The sequence below is a fragment of the Emydura macquarii genome, unplaced genomic scaffold (assembly GCF_026122565.2).
Source record: "Emydura macquarii macquarii isolate MOO-44397 ecotype Brisbane River unplaced genomic scaffold, CSIRO-AGI_Emac_v2 contig_2636, whole genome shotgun sequence".
NCBI classification, from domain to species: domain Eukaryota; kingdom Metazoa; phylum Chordata; order Testudines; family Chelidae; genus Emydura; species Emydura macquarii.
Genome location: NW_027132773.1, coordinates 1,827,461 through 1,846,215, shown reverse-complemented (window position 1 = coordinate 1,846,215; position 18,755 = coordinate 1,827,461). Strand labels below are relative to the sequence as shown.

General features: G+C 40.6%; 1 protein-coding gene across 1 annotated transcript in view; it reads right to left on the bottom strand.

Moving 5' to 3' along the window:
* TSPAN8 (tetraspanin 8) overlaps positions 1-7,360 on the bottom strand; it is a 50,949-nt gene extending 43,589 nt beyond the window's left edge. Inside the window, exons 1-6 of the mRNA XM_067563930.1 lie at positions 7,235-7,360; positions 6,130-6,270; positions 3,793-3,885; positions 2,388-2,585; positions 1,543-1,687; positions 489-640 (exon numbers count right to left, since the gene is read on the bottom strand). The gene's annotated coding sequence lies outside the window, so the exon portion shown is untranslated. The remainder of the gene's footprint in view (positions 1-488; positions 641-1,542; positions 1,688-2,387; positions 2,586-3,792; positions 3,886-6,129; positions 6,271-7,234) is intronic.
* Between the last annotated feature and the right edge of the window lie 11,395 nt (positions 7,361-18,755).

Here is an 18,755-nt window from a genome sequence, read left to right as displayed (position 1 = left end):
AAATCTCAAGGAATTTTATGGAGAACCTTTGCACTGCAAAATCACACACAAATATGCAGCACTCAGTGAAAGTCATTATCATTCAGAAAATGTAAAAGGCAAGCTAATTGGAGAGGCCTAACAGAAAGGGATTTGTTTAAAAAATAAATAAATAAATAAATAAATAAGGACAAGTGGCAGGTAAGAGAAACCGGGAGTCCAGAAAACATGAATTACTACACAGTGTGTGGTGCAGCAGAGACAAAAATGTACAGAAGGAGGAGGAATGACTAGCAGCAACCCCAATCAAAGCAAAACAGAATTGTAGGAGAATAATATGCAGCTGTTCAATAGGTGAACAAGATTTCCACTTTTTTGTCTTTGTGTTTCTAATGCAATATTTATAGAGACAAGAGACACAAAGGCCCAAAAGGAGATGAAGGCTGTTTGGGAAACTATAAATCAATTTATTATAAAAAGCATAAAATAGCAGAGCTCCTTCCACTTACCCAGATAGAACAATAGCTTAAACCAAATAGTGGGAACAAAAATTGGTAGCTGTCACTGTTATTGTTTCTTCACACGCCAACAATGAGGGTCTCTCCTGTATCAACAGTTTGTAGCTGAGCCATTCACAGGAACTGAAAAAGTTACCTCTTAGCTGATAAGAAAAGTAAAATGACCAGAATGTCAGTGTAAAGTGTGATGCAGAAAAGGTGACAGGCAGCTAGATGGGTGCAAAAGATAGAAAATATGATGTAGCATTTGCATAGTCAAAGTCTTTGCAAATATTTACACAACAGCCAGCAGTGGCAGGGGTGCAGAAGTGCTCTGAGCCAGGGACAAACTAAACAAGGACCTTCTGGTTGACTCAGACAGAAGCCCTCCGGAGCACAAGATGAGTGTATGCTGGAACAGGCACTTCAACACCGACAGCCTTTGGATGGGGGCAGTAGGCACACCACCAGTGCTAACTAGGGCGACCAGATAGCAAGTGTGAAAAACCAGGATGGGGTGGGAGGTAATAGACGCCCCAATATCGGGACTGTCCCTATAAAATTGGGACCTCTGGTCACCCTAGTGCTAACCCCATTGACGGTGCAGAAGAAGGGCAAAGCTATGACATTATCCCACCTCTTTGGGGGGCGGGGGGTGTCTATCACCACTGTTAGCACTAGAGGCCAGTCAGCTTTCAATCTGAGAGCATGAGGGCACAGACTGCAGTTACCTTTTGCTCAGGGGCCAAAGGTGGGGAGGTGCCTTGTGTCCTTTTTTTTTTTTAAACTTCACTGGACACCCATGCAAGACTAGCATTTAATTCATTTAATCTACTGCTTCTACAGTAGCCATGGAAGACATGCCCTGTCGAAAATCAGTGAATAGTAGGGAGAAACGGTCAGTATCTGGGCAGTCAGAGCTATCAGTAAACCAGCCGTGTCAGCCCTACCAGAGAGAGGCAGCTTTCGTGGGTGGTACATGCCACCAGCTTCTTCAGGGAGAAGAAGAACAAGCTGCAGCCCTACTGTGAGGGAGCACCCTAATCCATAAATCACAGGGGAGTACCTGTATTAGAAGGATTCCACCTCCTTGCTTGTCTGCCATCTTGGGTGTCTCAGGGGAGGTAACTTTCTTCAATGTACCTCCTCTCTCCCCTCAGAGGGTTGTTGAGAGGCTACAGTCACTCTTGTTGACAAAGCATGTTGAGAGCCTGAGATTGGGAAGGTGTTACATAAATACAAAGAAGAAAACATCAGAGAGTGAAAAATTGCCATGGAAAATAGTGGCATGTTGCTCTCATCACCTCTCCTTTATCCTTTATGCGTTCAGTTAGACTGTAAACTGTGGACTATTTATAAAGCGTATTAGAGTGTAATTTAAATAAATATCGGTTACTATTATAAACATATTGGATCTTCATTTACATCCCAGAGGGTGACTATAACCAAATCTTCAGCCTTTGGGTGGGAGCCCGGACACTACTGAGAGGCAATGGGTATATAGTTGAATAGTTCAGCTGTTAAATTGACCCGCAGTACTTCAGTGATGCGACAGATGGCAGAAGACAGCATTGAAATAATATTACAAAACAGAACAGGTGTTCAGCTGTTGGCTGAGATGCATGCACTGAGCTGGAAGGAAGCAGCAGCTAATTTTGACCTATATGTGATTTCATTTTTTCATCTAGTTGTTTTACACTGGTTTCATTGTCATGGTGTATTGTGTTTCTGGGACACCAATGTTTCTGGCGTTTAAGTTGAACTCAGCCCTAGAACATTAAACTTTTTTACTTTTAACATTAAACATTAAATCTACTACCAGACTGTGATTGTGTCTTTTCACTTTCTTAATTTACAGTTTTTTCATAGTTATGGAGCGCTGTTAGTTTGGAATGCTACACTTTTGCTAACCTTTTAATATTCATCATCCCAAAGCACATTGATCTTCTACATTCTGAGAAACATGAATGAAATCCCAAATTTGGGTCTTCCGTGCAGATTATTCTATATTCCTCCAAATCTTTTTTTTCATTAAAAGAGTTTCTCTTCCTTTCAGTTTGTAACAGTTGGTTTGCGTGCTGGTGACACTGCATGGTCGCATGGTGAAATCTGCCAAAAGAAAGGATGAAACAGCATCAAGAAAGGCGTGAACCCTGTTGGTTTTAGAGATATGTTAATGAAAGGTATCAAAGTCAACAATGCTTTATTTGAAGGGAAATGTGGGTGAAATCACAAATCCTTTTGACCAAATGGAACTAGAAAGAGGAACTTCTGTGTGGAGATGGAGCATGTGAGGTTGAATTGATAAATCTGATTTGATCCTTGAAACTCTCAACTGAACTGTGTGGGCATAGGAATGGGCATAAATTCTCTCTCTCCAGGACAACCACACAAACAAGAAGTGTCTCTAGGTATATCTCCTAACATTATCTGTAGCCTCCTGAGCAAAACTGTAATACAAACAAACAAACTGCTGGATTTCTGCTCTCCCACTTCCCCATAATGATCCCAGATACTCTTGTCTCCTTCTCATGTTCTATCCAGAAAATTCAGAACTGAGCTAGCTGATCCTGCTTTATAGCTCTCCTCCCCCCCAGTTACCGTCTAGGAAATGAACGAAGGGAAAGACTTCTCTTGTTTTAAGACGTTTTTAATTTCTCCCACTTTGCTGCTCCTGTCTGTTCAGCCACCTGGAGTACAGTGCTGAGCCTGCTCTTTGTAACTAGGGTGACCAAATAACAAGTGTGAAAAATCAGGGGAGGATGGACGGGGGGGAGAGGGTAATAGGCGCCTATATATCACAAAGTCCTGAATATCGGGACTGTCTTTATAAAAATCAGGACATCAGGTCACCCTAATTGTAACACAGACCTAACACATCCTCTCACTACCTGACAGAATGCACTGCATGTGGCACAGTTGGATCTTAGTGATGTGCTGTGTCAAGACAATCAGATTAATATCCACAGGGCAGCACAACAAGAAGGACTAAAAATATTGGGCCTGATTCTCATTTACGCTAAGGCTCTTTTACTCTGTCAGAGTAGTGTAAAGGGGACTTAGTGTAAATGAGGATAAGGTCCATTTTTTAAAAAAATCATCATTTCTCTCATGCCTCACCCAGGAATGAATATACAACGTTTTTACAGTTGCTGATCCTCCAGATGCATGTCTGCTTTTCCATTCATGCATAGGTGGCCATAAAAGGGAACAATGAAATGCACTGGTGAAATGCCAGAGAGCAGCCTAACAGATGCCACTACTATCCTGAACTTACAAATCTGGAAAAGAAAATTTGACCACTTTATTCACTGACCATCTTGGTCTCTGCTCCTCCCCAGCTTGGTAACGTGGTGTACAAATCAAAGTTGTTTGTGTTTTTAAATGAGAACATCCATGTTAATTTAATCTGCATTCAAAACAAAGCAAAAGAAAAACATCTGACAAGTGGAAAGAGAAGAAGGAAACCAATAGGAAAATAAACAGTGGTTTTAAGCTTCTAAAGAGAGTATTAAAATAATGCAGACTAAGAACAAACTAACAAACAAAAAACTCTGAAAAGCCTTGATGATGACTTTTAAGTGCACATGTGTGGTTTTGATTCATTCACACAAGTCCTAAAGGTGCCCTTGCCAGCTATCCAACCAGATTGCAAAAAGGGTATGTGTGATTTCCTCTCACACACCCCAGAAATATTTATTGTAAAACAAGCTGAACAAGTTTGGTCTCTTTGTAATAAACACTGTTAATAGTTTCAAGAATACACATACTTGCTGCTTTTCTTTTTCTCTTAAAACAAAATGATCTGTAAGACATTCCATTTACTACCATCAGCACTTCTAACGTACCCATAATTGTTGTACGTAGGCCCCAGTTACAAGAATTAGTAGGAAAAAAGAATCACACCTATCTGTCTAAATCATTGCCCTTTCCTTGTTTGTTGGCTTCTGTTCCTCTGGAGAATGGTGCTGGGACATTCCTGCCACTCCTTTACTGAAGTGAAATCTGTGTAAGGTCATGGGTCTTGCAGCATGTTCTAAACCTAGCAAAATGTGGGCTCACCCTACAGCCTATGACTTTCCACCAAGAATGCTCTGGCCCCCTTGTGCGAGTTTCAACCTGCTAGTCAGAGTGTCCCTCTCTCTAGCAGCTGCTGTGACATGTCAAGGTGGGAGAGGTACTCTGGATCAGTTCCCTTGAAAACTTTAGAGAGGCTGACCTGGATCTGCAGTAAAACAGGAAGCCATTGCAGGCTGCAGAGCACCAGTACTCTGTGCTTTTTGGGATCTGTTCCATGTAGTAGATTAGCCACTGTGTGCTGGGCCAGCAGCAGTTCCTGTGTTACCTTAGCGTTTAGTCTCAGGTAGAAAAATACTGCAGTAGTCCATTGTGAAGGCAATGAGAGAATAAAGACACTCCCTTGCCTCTTGCCTTGGAAACCCTAGTCTGTAAAATGAAAAAATCAACAACTAACTCTCCTTGCCAGACAAAGGATTTCCGGCAACCCTGAGAGTGAGTACTGCCTTGACTACTGGGGAGCAGGGCTGGATTAAAGCACAGGCACTCTAAGTCCACGTCTAGGGGCCTCAGCTCCTCGAGTTATGTGGTCATGTCAGAATCTCAGCATTTAATTTTACAACCCCAGTGATTTCCTAGCCCTTATGGGTGCAAAGAAAAGCTTCAGAACGTGACCCAAATGTAACCAATGCAGCGATGTCTGCCTGAGGCTGCAGACAGCCAAAACAACAGTTCAAAGGCGGGGAGAACTGCCCCATACATCCCAAGGAGGTTAACTCCAAGACCTGTGTTGTATTGTGCTTCTCTCCACCCACACCACCACCCCAGCAGAGAACTGTGTGTACGCAGGAAGAGAAGAATGAAGCAGGCCTAGCTGACCCATCCCAAGTAGATACTGACTGCTGGGGTAAGTACTGGGGAGGCTCCCCCGCTACCATACCTGCCTTTATAGAAGGCAGAGGCCCTCTGCTCCTGCTGTCCTGAAGCAAGTGGGGAGACCCTGTTGCCACTACTTGAGAGCAGAAAAGGGCCTCATGCTGCTATCCTTGCTTCTCTGGAAGCCCCTGCCACCATCACCCCTGGAAGGGCAGAACCACAGCACAGGGATAGGATGTGGGAGTGGGCCTATATGATGTCTCTGTACATGGTTTGCCCTTAGTCCTGTATCAATGGAATCCCGTACTGCTAGTGAACAGATGCCTTGGCTAGGAAAGGCATGGGCATAGTATCTGCCAGTTCTGTCTTCATGGGACTCATTCTTGACTAGCTGTGGAAACTTGGAATTGACAGACCAGGAAAATGAGAGGGACTGAGAGCTCTGTTGTCCTTATCTTTGTAAAATTCAGACCTTCCAGTGTAGAAAGCTTTACTGGTGCTATCTAGTGCTCTCTGCAGGAATAGGAGTAACAGGCTGTACAGCTTCTCCATCAGCAGTGACAGAAGCAGGCAAGGAATAAGCACATCGAGGTGTTTCTTTTTAACCAATACAAAGAACCAGTGCTACGGCTGATGGTCATGAATGTGCTAAATCCATGGACAGCACCGGGCCAGTGCCTGTGTAGTGAAGCATATAGGCACAGATAGTTCTTTGAAGGCCTACATAAGACTTATTATAAGAAAAATAAAAGGTACTCACTTAACGTGGTACTCATCACTTCCCCTCTCAGGAGTGAATGGCTGTTGCTCTCCTCAGACAAAGCTCGATTTTTCTTCTGAGCTTTTTAGGGACACAGTTCAGGCTGAATCCCTACAGCCATGACACATCCAATCTGAATCCCTGTGAACCACAAGAAGCAGAATTGTCTGGAATATGCTTTAGATCTGTCCTCGTATCTCAGTTTTCCCTCTGACTCCTAGACTGACATCTTTGCCATTGCCTTTCCTTTTCCTGCCATCTTACTACCGGCATCCACTATCCAGTTTGAAGATCTAGGACTTGTAAGCAACAACTGCAGTGAACTAGCTCATTCACATGGGACAATGGGACCTACTGCTAGACATGGTCGGGAATTTTTTTTGACAGATTCGAATATTTATGCTGATTTATGAAAACCAAAGCTTTTTGTGAAATGGAATTCTGGTTTTCCAGCCAGACCTATTTACTCCTGCTGCAGTTTTACTTTTCTATCTTAGGTATTTCTAATGTGCCTATCACCAGCCAATCTAAGCACAGTACGCATTTAAATAAAACTACCACTCATTGCAACAATATATTGAACATCCGGCCAAAATTTTCAAAGATGGATGCCTAAAGTTAGGCACCTAACTCCATATTTATGCACCCAAACAAGCATGACTGAATGCCACTCCCACAAACCTAGCATCTATTTGCCACCTTTGTCTCCCCCCTTAAACCCACCCCATCTTCCCCCACTTAACATCCATTCAGGATCTTGTGGCCTTTTTCAAAAATAAAATTGACAAAATCTGATGTGACCTCCCTTCCTCTCTCATCCACCTCTCCTCCCATATTCTTTTCCTCAGGTTCTCACTCTCTTCCCCATGCAACACAAGTATGCTCTAGACTCTCTCATCATGAAATATCCCATTCTTAACCCAGCTGCCTCTCCACCTACTGCCCCATCTCCCTGGTCCTGTTCACCTCCAAATTTATTTAAAGTGCTATCTACAATCACTGCCTTGAGTTCTTTTCCTCCAATTCTATCTCCATTCTGATTTATGCCTTCTACACTCTACTGAAACTGTCTCACCAAATTCCAGAGCCTATCAACTCTCCTTACCCTGTTTGACCTTTCAATGGCTTTTGATGCTATCACCCACACACAGTTTCTTGAAATCTTGTCCTCCATTGGCTTTTGAGGTACCCTCTGTCACGCTGTCTGGAGTGGCTCAGGATTATGAGTGTCTAGCTCAGGGCAGACTCCCAAAAAGCAGAACAGAAACCCCAAACTGATGGTGTGTTCTATAACTGAATAATCACAATAAGAAGTGTGAACTTTTAAAGCACTATAACAGTCTCATCATGGAGTCACAGACAGTACCCCTTGGTATTGCAGTCTATCGTGCTATCCAGGCAAGCTGAACTATGTGATAGTCACATTACATCAAAAATCACAACAATATTCAGGTTACTCCTAGTCCCAAAGGACCAGTCACTTACCTCAGGTTAATTGTGCTCAGCTCTCAAACTAAAAACAATGCCTGTAACCAAGCCTGTAATAAACTAACTGAAGATTAATTAACTAAAAAAAGAAATGAGAGTTATTTACAAGGTTAAAACAAGACACACAAGTTACAGTCTTAGATATAAAAAGGTAATAGAGCTTCTATAATAAGCAACTCTATATGTCCATTAGGGCTGGCCCATGCCAAGCAGCCTGGCGATCTCTTGCTTATATTTGGGAAACTTTGCCCCTCAGAGTCCAGACAGCATAAAGATCCCAATGTATCCTTGTCAGGGATTTTTATCCCCTTCAAGCCAGAATCCAAGCTGATGGGATGAGTTCATGCGCAGACCTCCCCTTCCTGAAGGGAATGAGGAATGCAACCAACAAGGACACTGTCCTTTGGTGCTACACAGTGCCTCATTTGCCTTCAGTGGGCCATCTTGAGTGCAGGATAAGCCCTTTACCTTAATAAGTGCTTCTTTCACTGTCTGGTGAATTACACAATGACAGGGATTTACAATGCAAACACTCAATATCACTTTATACCCTGGGATATAGATGTTATAAGTAGGATTAATATACATAACATCCTAATAATCGTTCCATAAAGTCTAAACACTAAACACATTCTTATAATTCTAATATCTATTTTAACTCTACTAACCTACAGGTAAGCCAGTCTGGCTTCCAGCTATGCATTTGTCAGTGTTCAGTGAGGCCCTAGGCCGTGGCATGAGCTAGAGCTTGGTCTATCAGCATCACACCCTCCTTTCCTGGTTATCACACTGATTGCTCCTTCGGTAGCTCCACCTCTTCTTCACATTCTCTTTCAGTGGGCGTCCCCCAAGACTCAGTCCTCAGCCCCCTGCTCTTCTCTCTCTAACACACATATCTCTAGATCTGCTTACCTTGAAGCATCATTTCAAACACCATCTTTATACAATAACTCACAAACCTATCTTTCCACTACAGACCTGTCTCCCTCTATCCAATCTTGTATATAGTCTGTCTCTGTGATATCTCTTTATGGGTGTACAGCTGGTGCCTTAAACTCAAGATGGTTAAAACTGAGCTTTGGATCCCCACCCTTGCCCCAATTTTTCCATCACTGTGGACAACAGCACCATCCTCCCACTCAATCAAGCCCACTGTCTGGGGGATCATCTTCGACTAAACCCTCTCTCTCACATTCAGGCTTTGTCCAAGTCTTTCTGCTTCTGCCTACATAATATTTCACAGATTCAGCCTCTTCTGTCTCTCCAGACTATTCAGGCCCTCATCATCTTGTACCTTGTCTGCTATAACCTGCTCTCTAGCCTCGATGCCAGCCACATCGCTCCCTTCAAGTCTAATCAAAACATTGCTGCTAGGAGCATCTTCCTGATTTATCACCATGACCACATTACCTCACTCTTTGCATCCTTCCACTGACTCCACACCATCAAGCATCCTGTCTTTGCCTTTAGGGCCTTCACCATTTAACCCTGCCTCATCGATCAGCTATTTTAGCTTATCAAGTCTCCAGCTCCAACCTTTGCTCTGGCAATAATGGCAGCCTCCATCAGCAACCTGTCCTCTTCCTCAAGCACCTCTCTACTTTCATCCATGCTTCTCCCTATGCATGAGAAAAGCTTCCAGTCAAATCCATAAAGCCACCACTTCAGCCTTTTCTAGTGCTTCCTTAAAGGCTCCCTCTGCCTCAGTGCACACAAACGACTTCCATCTTGCACTGGCAATTGGCAAGCTGTGACTTCAGCTTCTCTGTTAAGTTATGCTCACTTTATTCTTGCCTTGTCCTCCCGACTTACCTTCCATCCCATTTGCCCATTTCATCCATCTGTTGTGTCCCTATTGACCAGTAGATTGAGAGCCCTTTACGTTCATTGCATACAAACAGAGAAGTTAGAGAAAAACATGGAATACTCCTTCTGGAAAGATGCAACTTTTATTTCTTAAAATCCAGAACCTTAACACACAAGACCAAAATACAGAGAGAAAGCAGGCTGCTCTCCAAGGCAGAGAGGCACAATTTATCTCCAACTTACTGTAGGCTGGCTCTCTGCAGACTATCTGCAGAAGACTCAGATTGCATGCTTCCCTCCAGAGCCTCCTTGCCTGCAAATAGGACCAGGAACCTCCTCACAGTTACATGGATAGCTTGTCATTTTAACACAGTTTCCAATACATTCCAGGGCAGGAACTGTTTTCTTTGTTATTTGTCTGTACAATGCACAGTACCAAGCACAAAGGGATGCTGATCTTTGACTGGGGCTCCTGGGGGCTTCTACTACTCATCATCATCATCATCTGATATTCAGAGGTGCTGAGAACTCATAGCTGTTATTGGCTTCAATGGGGGTTGCGGGTGCTCAGCACCCATGAAAATCAAGTCATTTTTAATAAGTGTCTAAATATGGAGTGAGGTACCCATATACATGGGGGCCTAAAGTTATGGATGCCTATTATACATAGCTACAGTCATGCTCTCAGACAATGTGGTTGAGTCTCAGGGAATGTCCTGAATCAGAGAAGCTGTCCTCTAATGTGCCCAAATTGTGGACACATTAGCTTACCATTTCTCCTCTCTTTTCCAGTGTTCTCTACCTTAAGTTCAGGAATCTGCTTTCTCCTCTTTTTCTTCTGCAGAACACTGAAGCCTGGTCTACACTGGCCACAGATTTTGGCAGCAGTTGACAGGAGATACGCAATCTATGTATAGTAACTTTGTATCTCCCATCTACTTACTGCGGCATCTCCACTGTGCTGCATCGACGGGAAATGCCCTCCCATTGACACAGAGCTGCGCTTCTTGCTGGGGTGGATTTACAGAGTTGACTTCTGGGTTCGTTTGAGTGAGTTTTCACTGCTGCTCAATCGAACCTGCAAAATTGATCTCGCACTGCCAGTGGTGCCACCGACACTGTAGACATAGCCTGAATATGTGACTGTTGTCTTCAGACATCAGCAGTGTTTGTGGCCAGGGTATAATTCATTGGGCACACCAGCAAACTGTTTGGCAGATACCATGGATTCGAATGGCTTGTCATTTGGTAGACCCCAGTTCACTTGGGCCAATTATAAAACAAGCAAAGGGATCAATTCATGCCCCTTGGGTATGAACTTTGCCACTACCATGGCTCACTAATCATGATCATGCTTCATCTTTCAGCTAATGATTTGGTCACAGACACCCGCACTAGACTGATTGATTTTACTGGGAAAAGGGCATTCCTCCCAGGTGCCAGGTTATTTAAAATTGTTGCATGCCTACTTAGGTTTTAGGAACCACTGTTGGCCTGGTCTGCCTTGGTTGCAATACTAGATTTCATAGGGCTTTAAGACAGCTAATAGTTATTAATGGCCACTCTCATTGTTATATAATTGCAGAATACGGAGAGGCCTGTTATAGTCAGGGGCTACAGTGACCTCCCATTTTAAACAGCTGCTATCTGGCTTCATGAAATTATGATCTTTTCAGCCATTGTTCACACATGACTTTGTATCTGCCACTGCTGTGTATTCTTGGCAAGGAGTCCCATCATAACTAGAGGGGAGTATGGAAGAAGTTTTTAACTTTATTAACTCCAAGCCACTGAAGTGGAATGGTGTTATGTTTTGATTCTTGTTCCTTTGATATTTTTAAGAATCCCGATCAAACACCACTGATTGAAGCTCAGTAAAAACGTCACAGATTGTTAAAATTTCTGTTTATTCTGAGGGAGATATAGATTAAACTATTTTAGATATTATAGCTGTTATTCCTACAGGACCAAAATCAGACAAGACTAAATTCAAGGCCTGTTTTGAGATTAGTTTTCCAGTGAACAGTCTGGAAAAACTGATTTAGCAAAAAATATAATTGTTTGTGCTTAATTTCTTGGCTAACGTATAGCATGATCCAATGGATATGGCACAGGACTAGGAGTCAAGAGACCTGGATTCTCTTTTGATTTTGTCACGACATGACTTGCCCAAGGTCACCCTACCTCGGAGCTTCTCTGTCTGTAAAATGGAGATAATTATACTTACTTTCCATTACCAAACACTTTGAGATCTATTGAATACTAAGCATTATGACTAGCATAAATAGGTGCTGGGCAAAGAGTCCTCTGATTCTGTCCAATGTGCCAGATGATTTACCACATCTACTGAGTTCAGTCAAAAGCTGGAACATCAAAAGTACATAACCACCACCATTGCACAGATTTTGGAGGAGGGACAAGTGGTATAACAGTAAATTAATTCTCTCTTTCCCACTTTTGTGTCTATTTGTCTTTTGCTCCTTACCCAATATTATATTAGTAAAAGTATTTATCTGGGCACCGATATTACCCACAATGTGATAGATGCTATATAGATACAAGCTCTGATCTAACAAGTGCTTAAACATGTGCTTAACTGATTTACTATATCCAAACACTAGCAAATATTTATATAGTCTCATCAGATATTTTTCTTTATATTCTCTCTCTCTCTCTCTGTATGGAGGATTTGCAGGATTGTTGTTTTTTAAGTGCTGCCATGCACAAGGCTGAAAGTTTCAAAAGATTTTTCCACAATAAATCTCAAATAATTTTCCTGGTCAGCATGCTACTTTGTTGCTTAAGCAGATTTCAATAATAGCATTTTAAAGAGAGAAAAATAGCAAAAACAGACCTCATATATTGAGGTCAAAAATAACTTTATTGGGATTTCTATAGTATTCCTGTAGAATCACTTTCTACATTCTCTGTCAATGCTGTCACTTTTTCTAGAAACTTTATAAAAGCTTTGCATAGCAAATGGATGAGTACATAAGTAACCAGTTTCACAGAACCTGATTTCCTGTCCAAGAGCTACATAAATACATTGTGCTGATATTTTTTACAGGATTATTTTAGCACAAGCACATTGTGTTATGTGTTGTAATTAAATCAATAAATCTTTAAAACAATCACAGCTTTCTGATTTATTTGAGTGTACAGTGCAACATCTTATGCTCCTATTGTGCTTTTTTGAAACATATATTGCTATTCTGACAAGTTAATTGTTTTCTATGCCATCTCATTCTTACTTCCTAATGAGACTGACGCTTGTGTGTACCTAAACTATTTTTATAATGTACTTTCTGTTGAACTAGAGGTTATTTTTTGCAACTACTTATTTTTAGTAATAAATTAGCGTTGCAATCCAGAAACTCTGTTGTTTTTTTCCTCTAGCGTCACAGACAACACATACCAATATGTACATTATATATGTGTGTGTGTTAAATGTGATGAAGAAATATCACAAGGTTTGGCTCTTCAATTCAGAAGAGAATTCCAGACGTTTGGATGTTTATCCAAAGTTTTTCTGAATGTATCTGCATCTCTTGGCTCTGAAAATCAGTTGGAAACCTTGCAAGATCAAGCTTCCTTGAAGAGATTACCTCTCATATCTCTTGGTTACAGTGAGGCCAGTAAAAATACCACAAGAATAGTCTCTTGTACACTTTTGCTCCTGGCTGAAAATGGAAATGATGGGGAATGTAAAAATTAAACTATTAATCAAATTTTCCCAACCCTCAGAAAAAGGTTTGGTTCAGTTCAGGTTTTGGGTGAGAGTTCAGATCTGTTCTTATTGTATTCAAACCAATTTAAAGAGCACAAGTATGTATCTTGTATTGCTCCTCACTTCTCTCTGAGTCTGATCCAAAGTTCACTGAAGTTCACTGAAAAGTTCCCAGTAACTTCAATTGGCTTTAGATCAAGCCCAGAGTCTTTGAGTCCCAGAGTGTGGCTACAATATATGGGGATTTCCACCCTCCTCAAATTCTGGTTATTCAGTGGCAGTTTTCTCAATAACTCCACTGAAAAGTAAACAAAACGCTGTGCTGTAGCTCCATTTTAAGAGTGAAACTGACCCCTCTGCAGAGGCTCTGAACAAGACCTGTGCATCAATTAAGTCAAACAGAGCTAAAGTGTGGCTTAAGTAATAGGCAGGCATTGTGCAGGCCTGCTCACATGGGTGAATTTCATCATCAATTATTTATCCCCAAATCTACACCATCAAAGTGATTCCCTAAGAAGATTATTCTTCTCTGAGTATGATTTCAGGTTACGCTTTGGCCCTGCTCCAGCAGAGAGAATCTTAACCCTCCTTGGGGTTCTCCTAGAAACCTGGGGCCTTTCTTCTTCCCTGTTTGCAAAGGCTAGTAACAGTTTTAAATTATTTATCCAACAACACTGTTTAACAAAATTGAAAAATGTCAAGACAAATACACAAAAAAAAACAAACCACAATGATGTAGAAAATATACCTATGAAAATGCAAATACTACATTTTGATTAGATTATTGAGGAGTTGTGTATTGAACAGGACTGCTGTGTATGCAGTTCCATTTTCATGATTTGTGATAATGCTACAGCATCAGAAAAATGGAGAATTTTTCCTCCTGCTTGTCCATGTTTACACTGTACTGGTTAGTCAATTGTTAAATAAACTTTTCCACAATTTAGTCTTTGCCAAACAAGCACTGTAACCATGATCTTAAATAATATTTTGTACATTTCACAATAGAAACAATTAGAAGCATTATATTACATAGATTAGATTACATTACTATCTATTTGTGTTCTTTAATGAAGTTTATGAAAAAATAGATGAGAAATCAACAATAATTTAAAAATAATAATCTCATATACTGATGGTTTAATAGACCCTCTTTTTAATTTCTTTTTTTCTTTTCTTTCTTTTTTATTAATGTCAGTCAATCTGAACAAGGATTTGTAAGTTATAGGTTCTAGGAGTGTTTCATATAATGACATGCAAAATACAAATAATTTTCCTTTCTGATCTTAATGTCAGTTCTGCTTATTGTGATGTGCTATTTTGGAACTGTCTGTGTGATTGTCAGTCTCCAGGCTTTGTTCTGAATTTCAGTGTTAACTACATTGTCCTATCCAGGGACTTTGAAAATTCTATACTAACAGCATATACACGTTTTAACAAGAAAAGTAACAGAGAATTTAACCCAGAAAATCCCTTCACTTTTCCAACAGTTCAATAGAACAGAAGATTTTATGGATACTTCTGATGCAATTAAGCTGACTTCATTGTACTAAAGTCATTGGCTAGCAGAGAAGGCAAGTACTCCACTGGAATTAGTCCCAATTGCAATTAAATTCATTTTGTGAAAGCTGCAGTAAATTATTGTTAGACAAAGGATCAGAATTATGGGAGGAAAATAGGGAAATTATAGTATTTAAACAGTCAATAAGAGATGTCCAAACGTTTGCCTTAAAAATTAGAAATATATTCCTTCACATTTTAAGGAAGCAGGTTTATTTGCTAAATGGTGTACTGAGCTTTACTCAGCAGATCTTTCTCTGTTCCCAGTTAATCTATAGATGGGGTTATTGGTATGTCACTTTCTTCATTTCAAGTGTAGAACAATACTTAGAAGATTACCATTTAAGCCAGAAAGACCAATGAGAGCACATCACACTGAAAGTTGTGAGTTCCATTTTCTCTCACCCAATTCCAGATCAATTCAAGGCCAGTCCTAATCTTTAACACCTATTTTGGTTAGGGTTAAGCTATTTTTAGAGACCATCTCTCCAGCCACCACCCATGGAGACAGCCAAGCTTATTGGGGATGCAGTGGTCAATGGAGCCAAAGATGAAACTTCTGAGAATCAGGGACAGAGTGGCAGTTCTTGGGTTATGGTAATCCCTAACAACAGAGATCAAAATGGGTTTGAGCTGGGCTGGTTTTAGAGCCTAGTGCCAGACCCATTTCTTTGTACAAGCCTTCCTTCATTTTTAAAATGACACTTCTTGCTTCATGGAAAAGAAAACTAATAATCACTCCAGAAAGTAACAGCAAATGATTCTGAAAGTGGTGGAGAGTGTGCGTTAACATGGTACTGTTTCAAACAGTTAATGAGGACTATGGAAACTTTAGTGCATGCCAGTAGGGGCTATACAAGCTAGTCAGAATGCAACACACTGGTGTGCCTTACAATTCACATCCCACTGGTGAGCATTAGTGCACCCTGTAGAGAAACCCTAAGTTAATGCTGAGAGCATCAGCATTCATTTATCTGCTGAACATGCCACAACTTCGCTGGCAGAACAGTACAGTGACAAGTGGACATTCTTCCAGGCTCAGCCCCACACCCTCCGGCCCAGAGCCTCGGCACATAGCTCATCCCCAACAGAAGGAAAGCAATCAGGCAAACTACAGAGGTGGTATTCTCATTTCTACAGCTGCTCTGCAACACCCAGTGAAGTCAGTCCTTAAACTGATAACAGTGCTAAGTAATGTAAAGAAGAGTAAAGTAGCTCTTGTGACATGAACAAAACACATGGGAATTAGAAACTGGAGAACCAGCAACATTTTTCTCTGGAGATTTTATGTCTATGGTAAATTACCAAATTTTGTATCTAGATTTCGCAAATGTCTGAGTATTGAATGTGTCCAAAAGAGAAACTTTGCAAAATGAAATGGAATACAATGTGGTAGGAAGAAATTCTGAATAGTCGCACCTATGAATGTCCAGTTTGATTCTGTTATCTATAGCAAAAACATCCAATTTTCCAGTATATAAATACAGCTAGTGAAGTTCTATATCAGCAAAAGGGCAGAAATGGTTTAGTTTAGGGCACATTAATATAACACCATTATACAGTGCCAGTCAAATCAACCTCTTCTGACTGCGTATCAAGTGTGTGCAAACTGATCTGGTTTCAGGCTTATTGTTTTGGGATTTTCCAGAGCTCTCTGCTGCTTGATCAAGAACACATGAGACCATAGAAGTGTCAAAGGATATCATTGGCAACATCCCAGTAGCAAATCTTTTCTCCTTTCTTGCACGGTCCATTTAATTGAACACTCATATCAGTGGCAGATTCATTGCAAAACACATTTTTCCTTTTTATGCCCTTTTTAAATGAAAGTTGTAAAGTTAAATGCTTAAAAGATTTTGGCTAAAAAAATATTATGTGAAAACGGATAACATTTACTTTCTCTAGACTTGAGTTGGAATAAGTTTTTCACGTTGTGTATACACTTGAATATTATGTTTTTATGAACGTTTCTATTGTTTAAAAGCTGTTACCAGATGTCTGATTTACAATGTGTTTCTAGAAAATGAGATTCAAAATACCTGCTACCCACATGAACCCACTCTGTGGATATACTTATCCACGGAGTGTGTGTCTGTTTAGTACTGGAAAGAACTAGTGAGTTAATTCTCTTACCTTTTCCTTTTGCACCATGATGAGGACATGTCGACCACTTCGCAAATCCTGAGTCCTGTTGCTCACTTGCTGAACTTTAGAATATTGGCACTGTTTTAGGAGGACTGCACATACGAAAACGTCTGGGCCAAATCCTGAGTCCCAACGCTTTACGAAAGCAAAACTCCCATTGACGTCAATGGGAGTTGTGCCTGACTACAAAATGAAGCACTTGGCCCCAAATGCTATCTTTGAAGGGGGCTTTGTGTACAGAACACAGCTGGATCTCATGAGAAGGGTCTCCAAAAGTCAGTTGTATTTCCCCATCTGAATTCACAAAGGGAGCCAAGATGAGAATAATCCCTCTGGGTCCAGGAAGGTGAATTTAAAATGTACTTTACACATCCTGATAACACAGGCAGAGATTACAACCACGTCACTGGTCTCAGAAGAAAAACTATAGTAAAAGGCAACTGTGGTTCTTACAGTCGAAGCAAGGAAATTCACAACAAGTTCATCAAGGTAATATAGCATGATAGAAGTTAGCAATGGAAAAGACCTACACTATTAGGTTTTCAATCCATCCCTCTGCCAGGGCACATCCCCTACAGCAGGGGTGCCCAACATATGGCCTACGGACCGACCACAGCCCACCAGAGCATTTCATAAGGCCTGCAGCCTACTTCAACACGATATTCTAATGGCCAATTTTTTTTCTATTTTCTATAATTCTGATAAAGAAATCAGTGCATAAAACATGTATTTGTTTTTAAATAGACAATATGTACATGGAAACAACCGATCTTAATACAAGCTGAACTTAAATATAAATCAGTACAGGTGACTTTATATCTTCTTAAAATATGTCAAATCTGTTTGGCCCACACAAGGTTGTGCTTAGGTTTATGTGGCCCTCCTGTGTCATAACGTTGGGCACCACTAGCCCTACATTATATTTTCTAGTCTTTTGCCTCATCTTATTTTAAAAATCTTAAGTCATAGAGCTTCCACTCTTCCCTTGGAAGAATCTTCCACAGCTTAATGAATCCTATTGTCAAGAAGCTTTTCCTACTCCTCAGCCCACTTTTTCCTTTCTTAAGCCTATTGCTTTCAGTTTTACCCCCATCTGTTATGCTAAATACAATGGCCAGGTAGGTGATCAGCTGAGACTTTTGCTTACCGTATGATAAGTTGTGCAAGTTGGGCTTGATCCAGCTCTCATTGCAATCAATGGGAGTTTTTCTATTGGGTTTTTCAATCTCTAACGGGATTGGATTGGGCCTTTTATGGTTACCTCATCCTCTCTCCATCTCCTCTTACTCCCTGTTGGTTGTTTCATCCACCTACTGCATCTTGTCATCTTAAAAAATTCAGGCTTTACTCTGAGATAATGTGTCCCAAATTTGGAACAGATACACTATTTCATACTGAAAGCAAAAGGTTGAATTTCCACTTTAAGTGCAAAATAGGCTTCAGCCTTAACTATAGCGTTTCAAAAGGTCTGCCAGAATACTATTTACTCACTCTCCCAAAGCATTAATGAAGACATTAAATAAAATCAAACCTTACATCAATCCTCACTAGACACTTACCCCAACACAATACATTTCTATATGCTTGTTGTTTATAGTTTTTAGGTAGTTTTAAATATGTGAGTGTTTCTACCCCAGCTAATTTGAATTAATTTCATGTAACATTTCATGGGATCCTCTTTATTACATTTATTTTTATTTTAAGCTATTAGGTGCAGGAATAGCATTTTATTTAGTATTTATATAGCACACAGTAGAATGAATCTGCAATCTTGATTTAAACCTCTGGATGCCTAAAATTAAGCATGTGCCCAAGTGCTTTTTTGGATCAGGGCCGTAGTCATTTATACCTGTGGAAAGTCAGTGGAAAAAACTACCATTCCGATCTGGAGTATTTTATT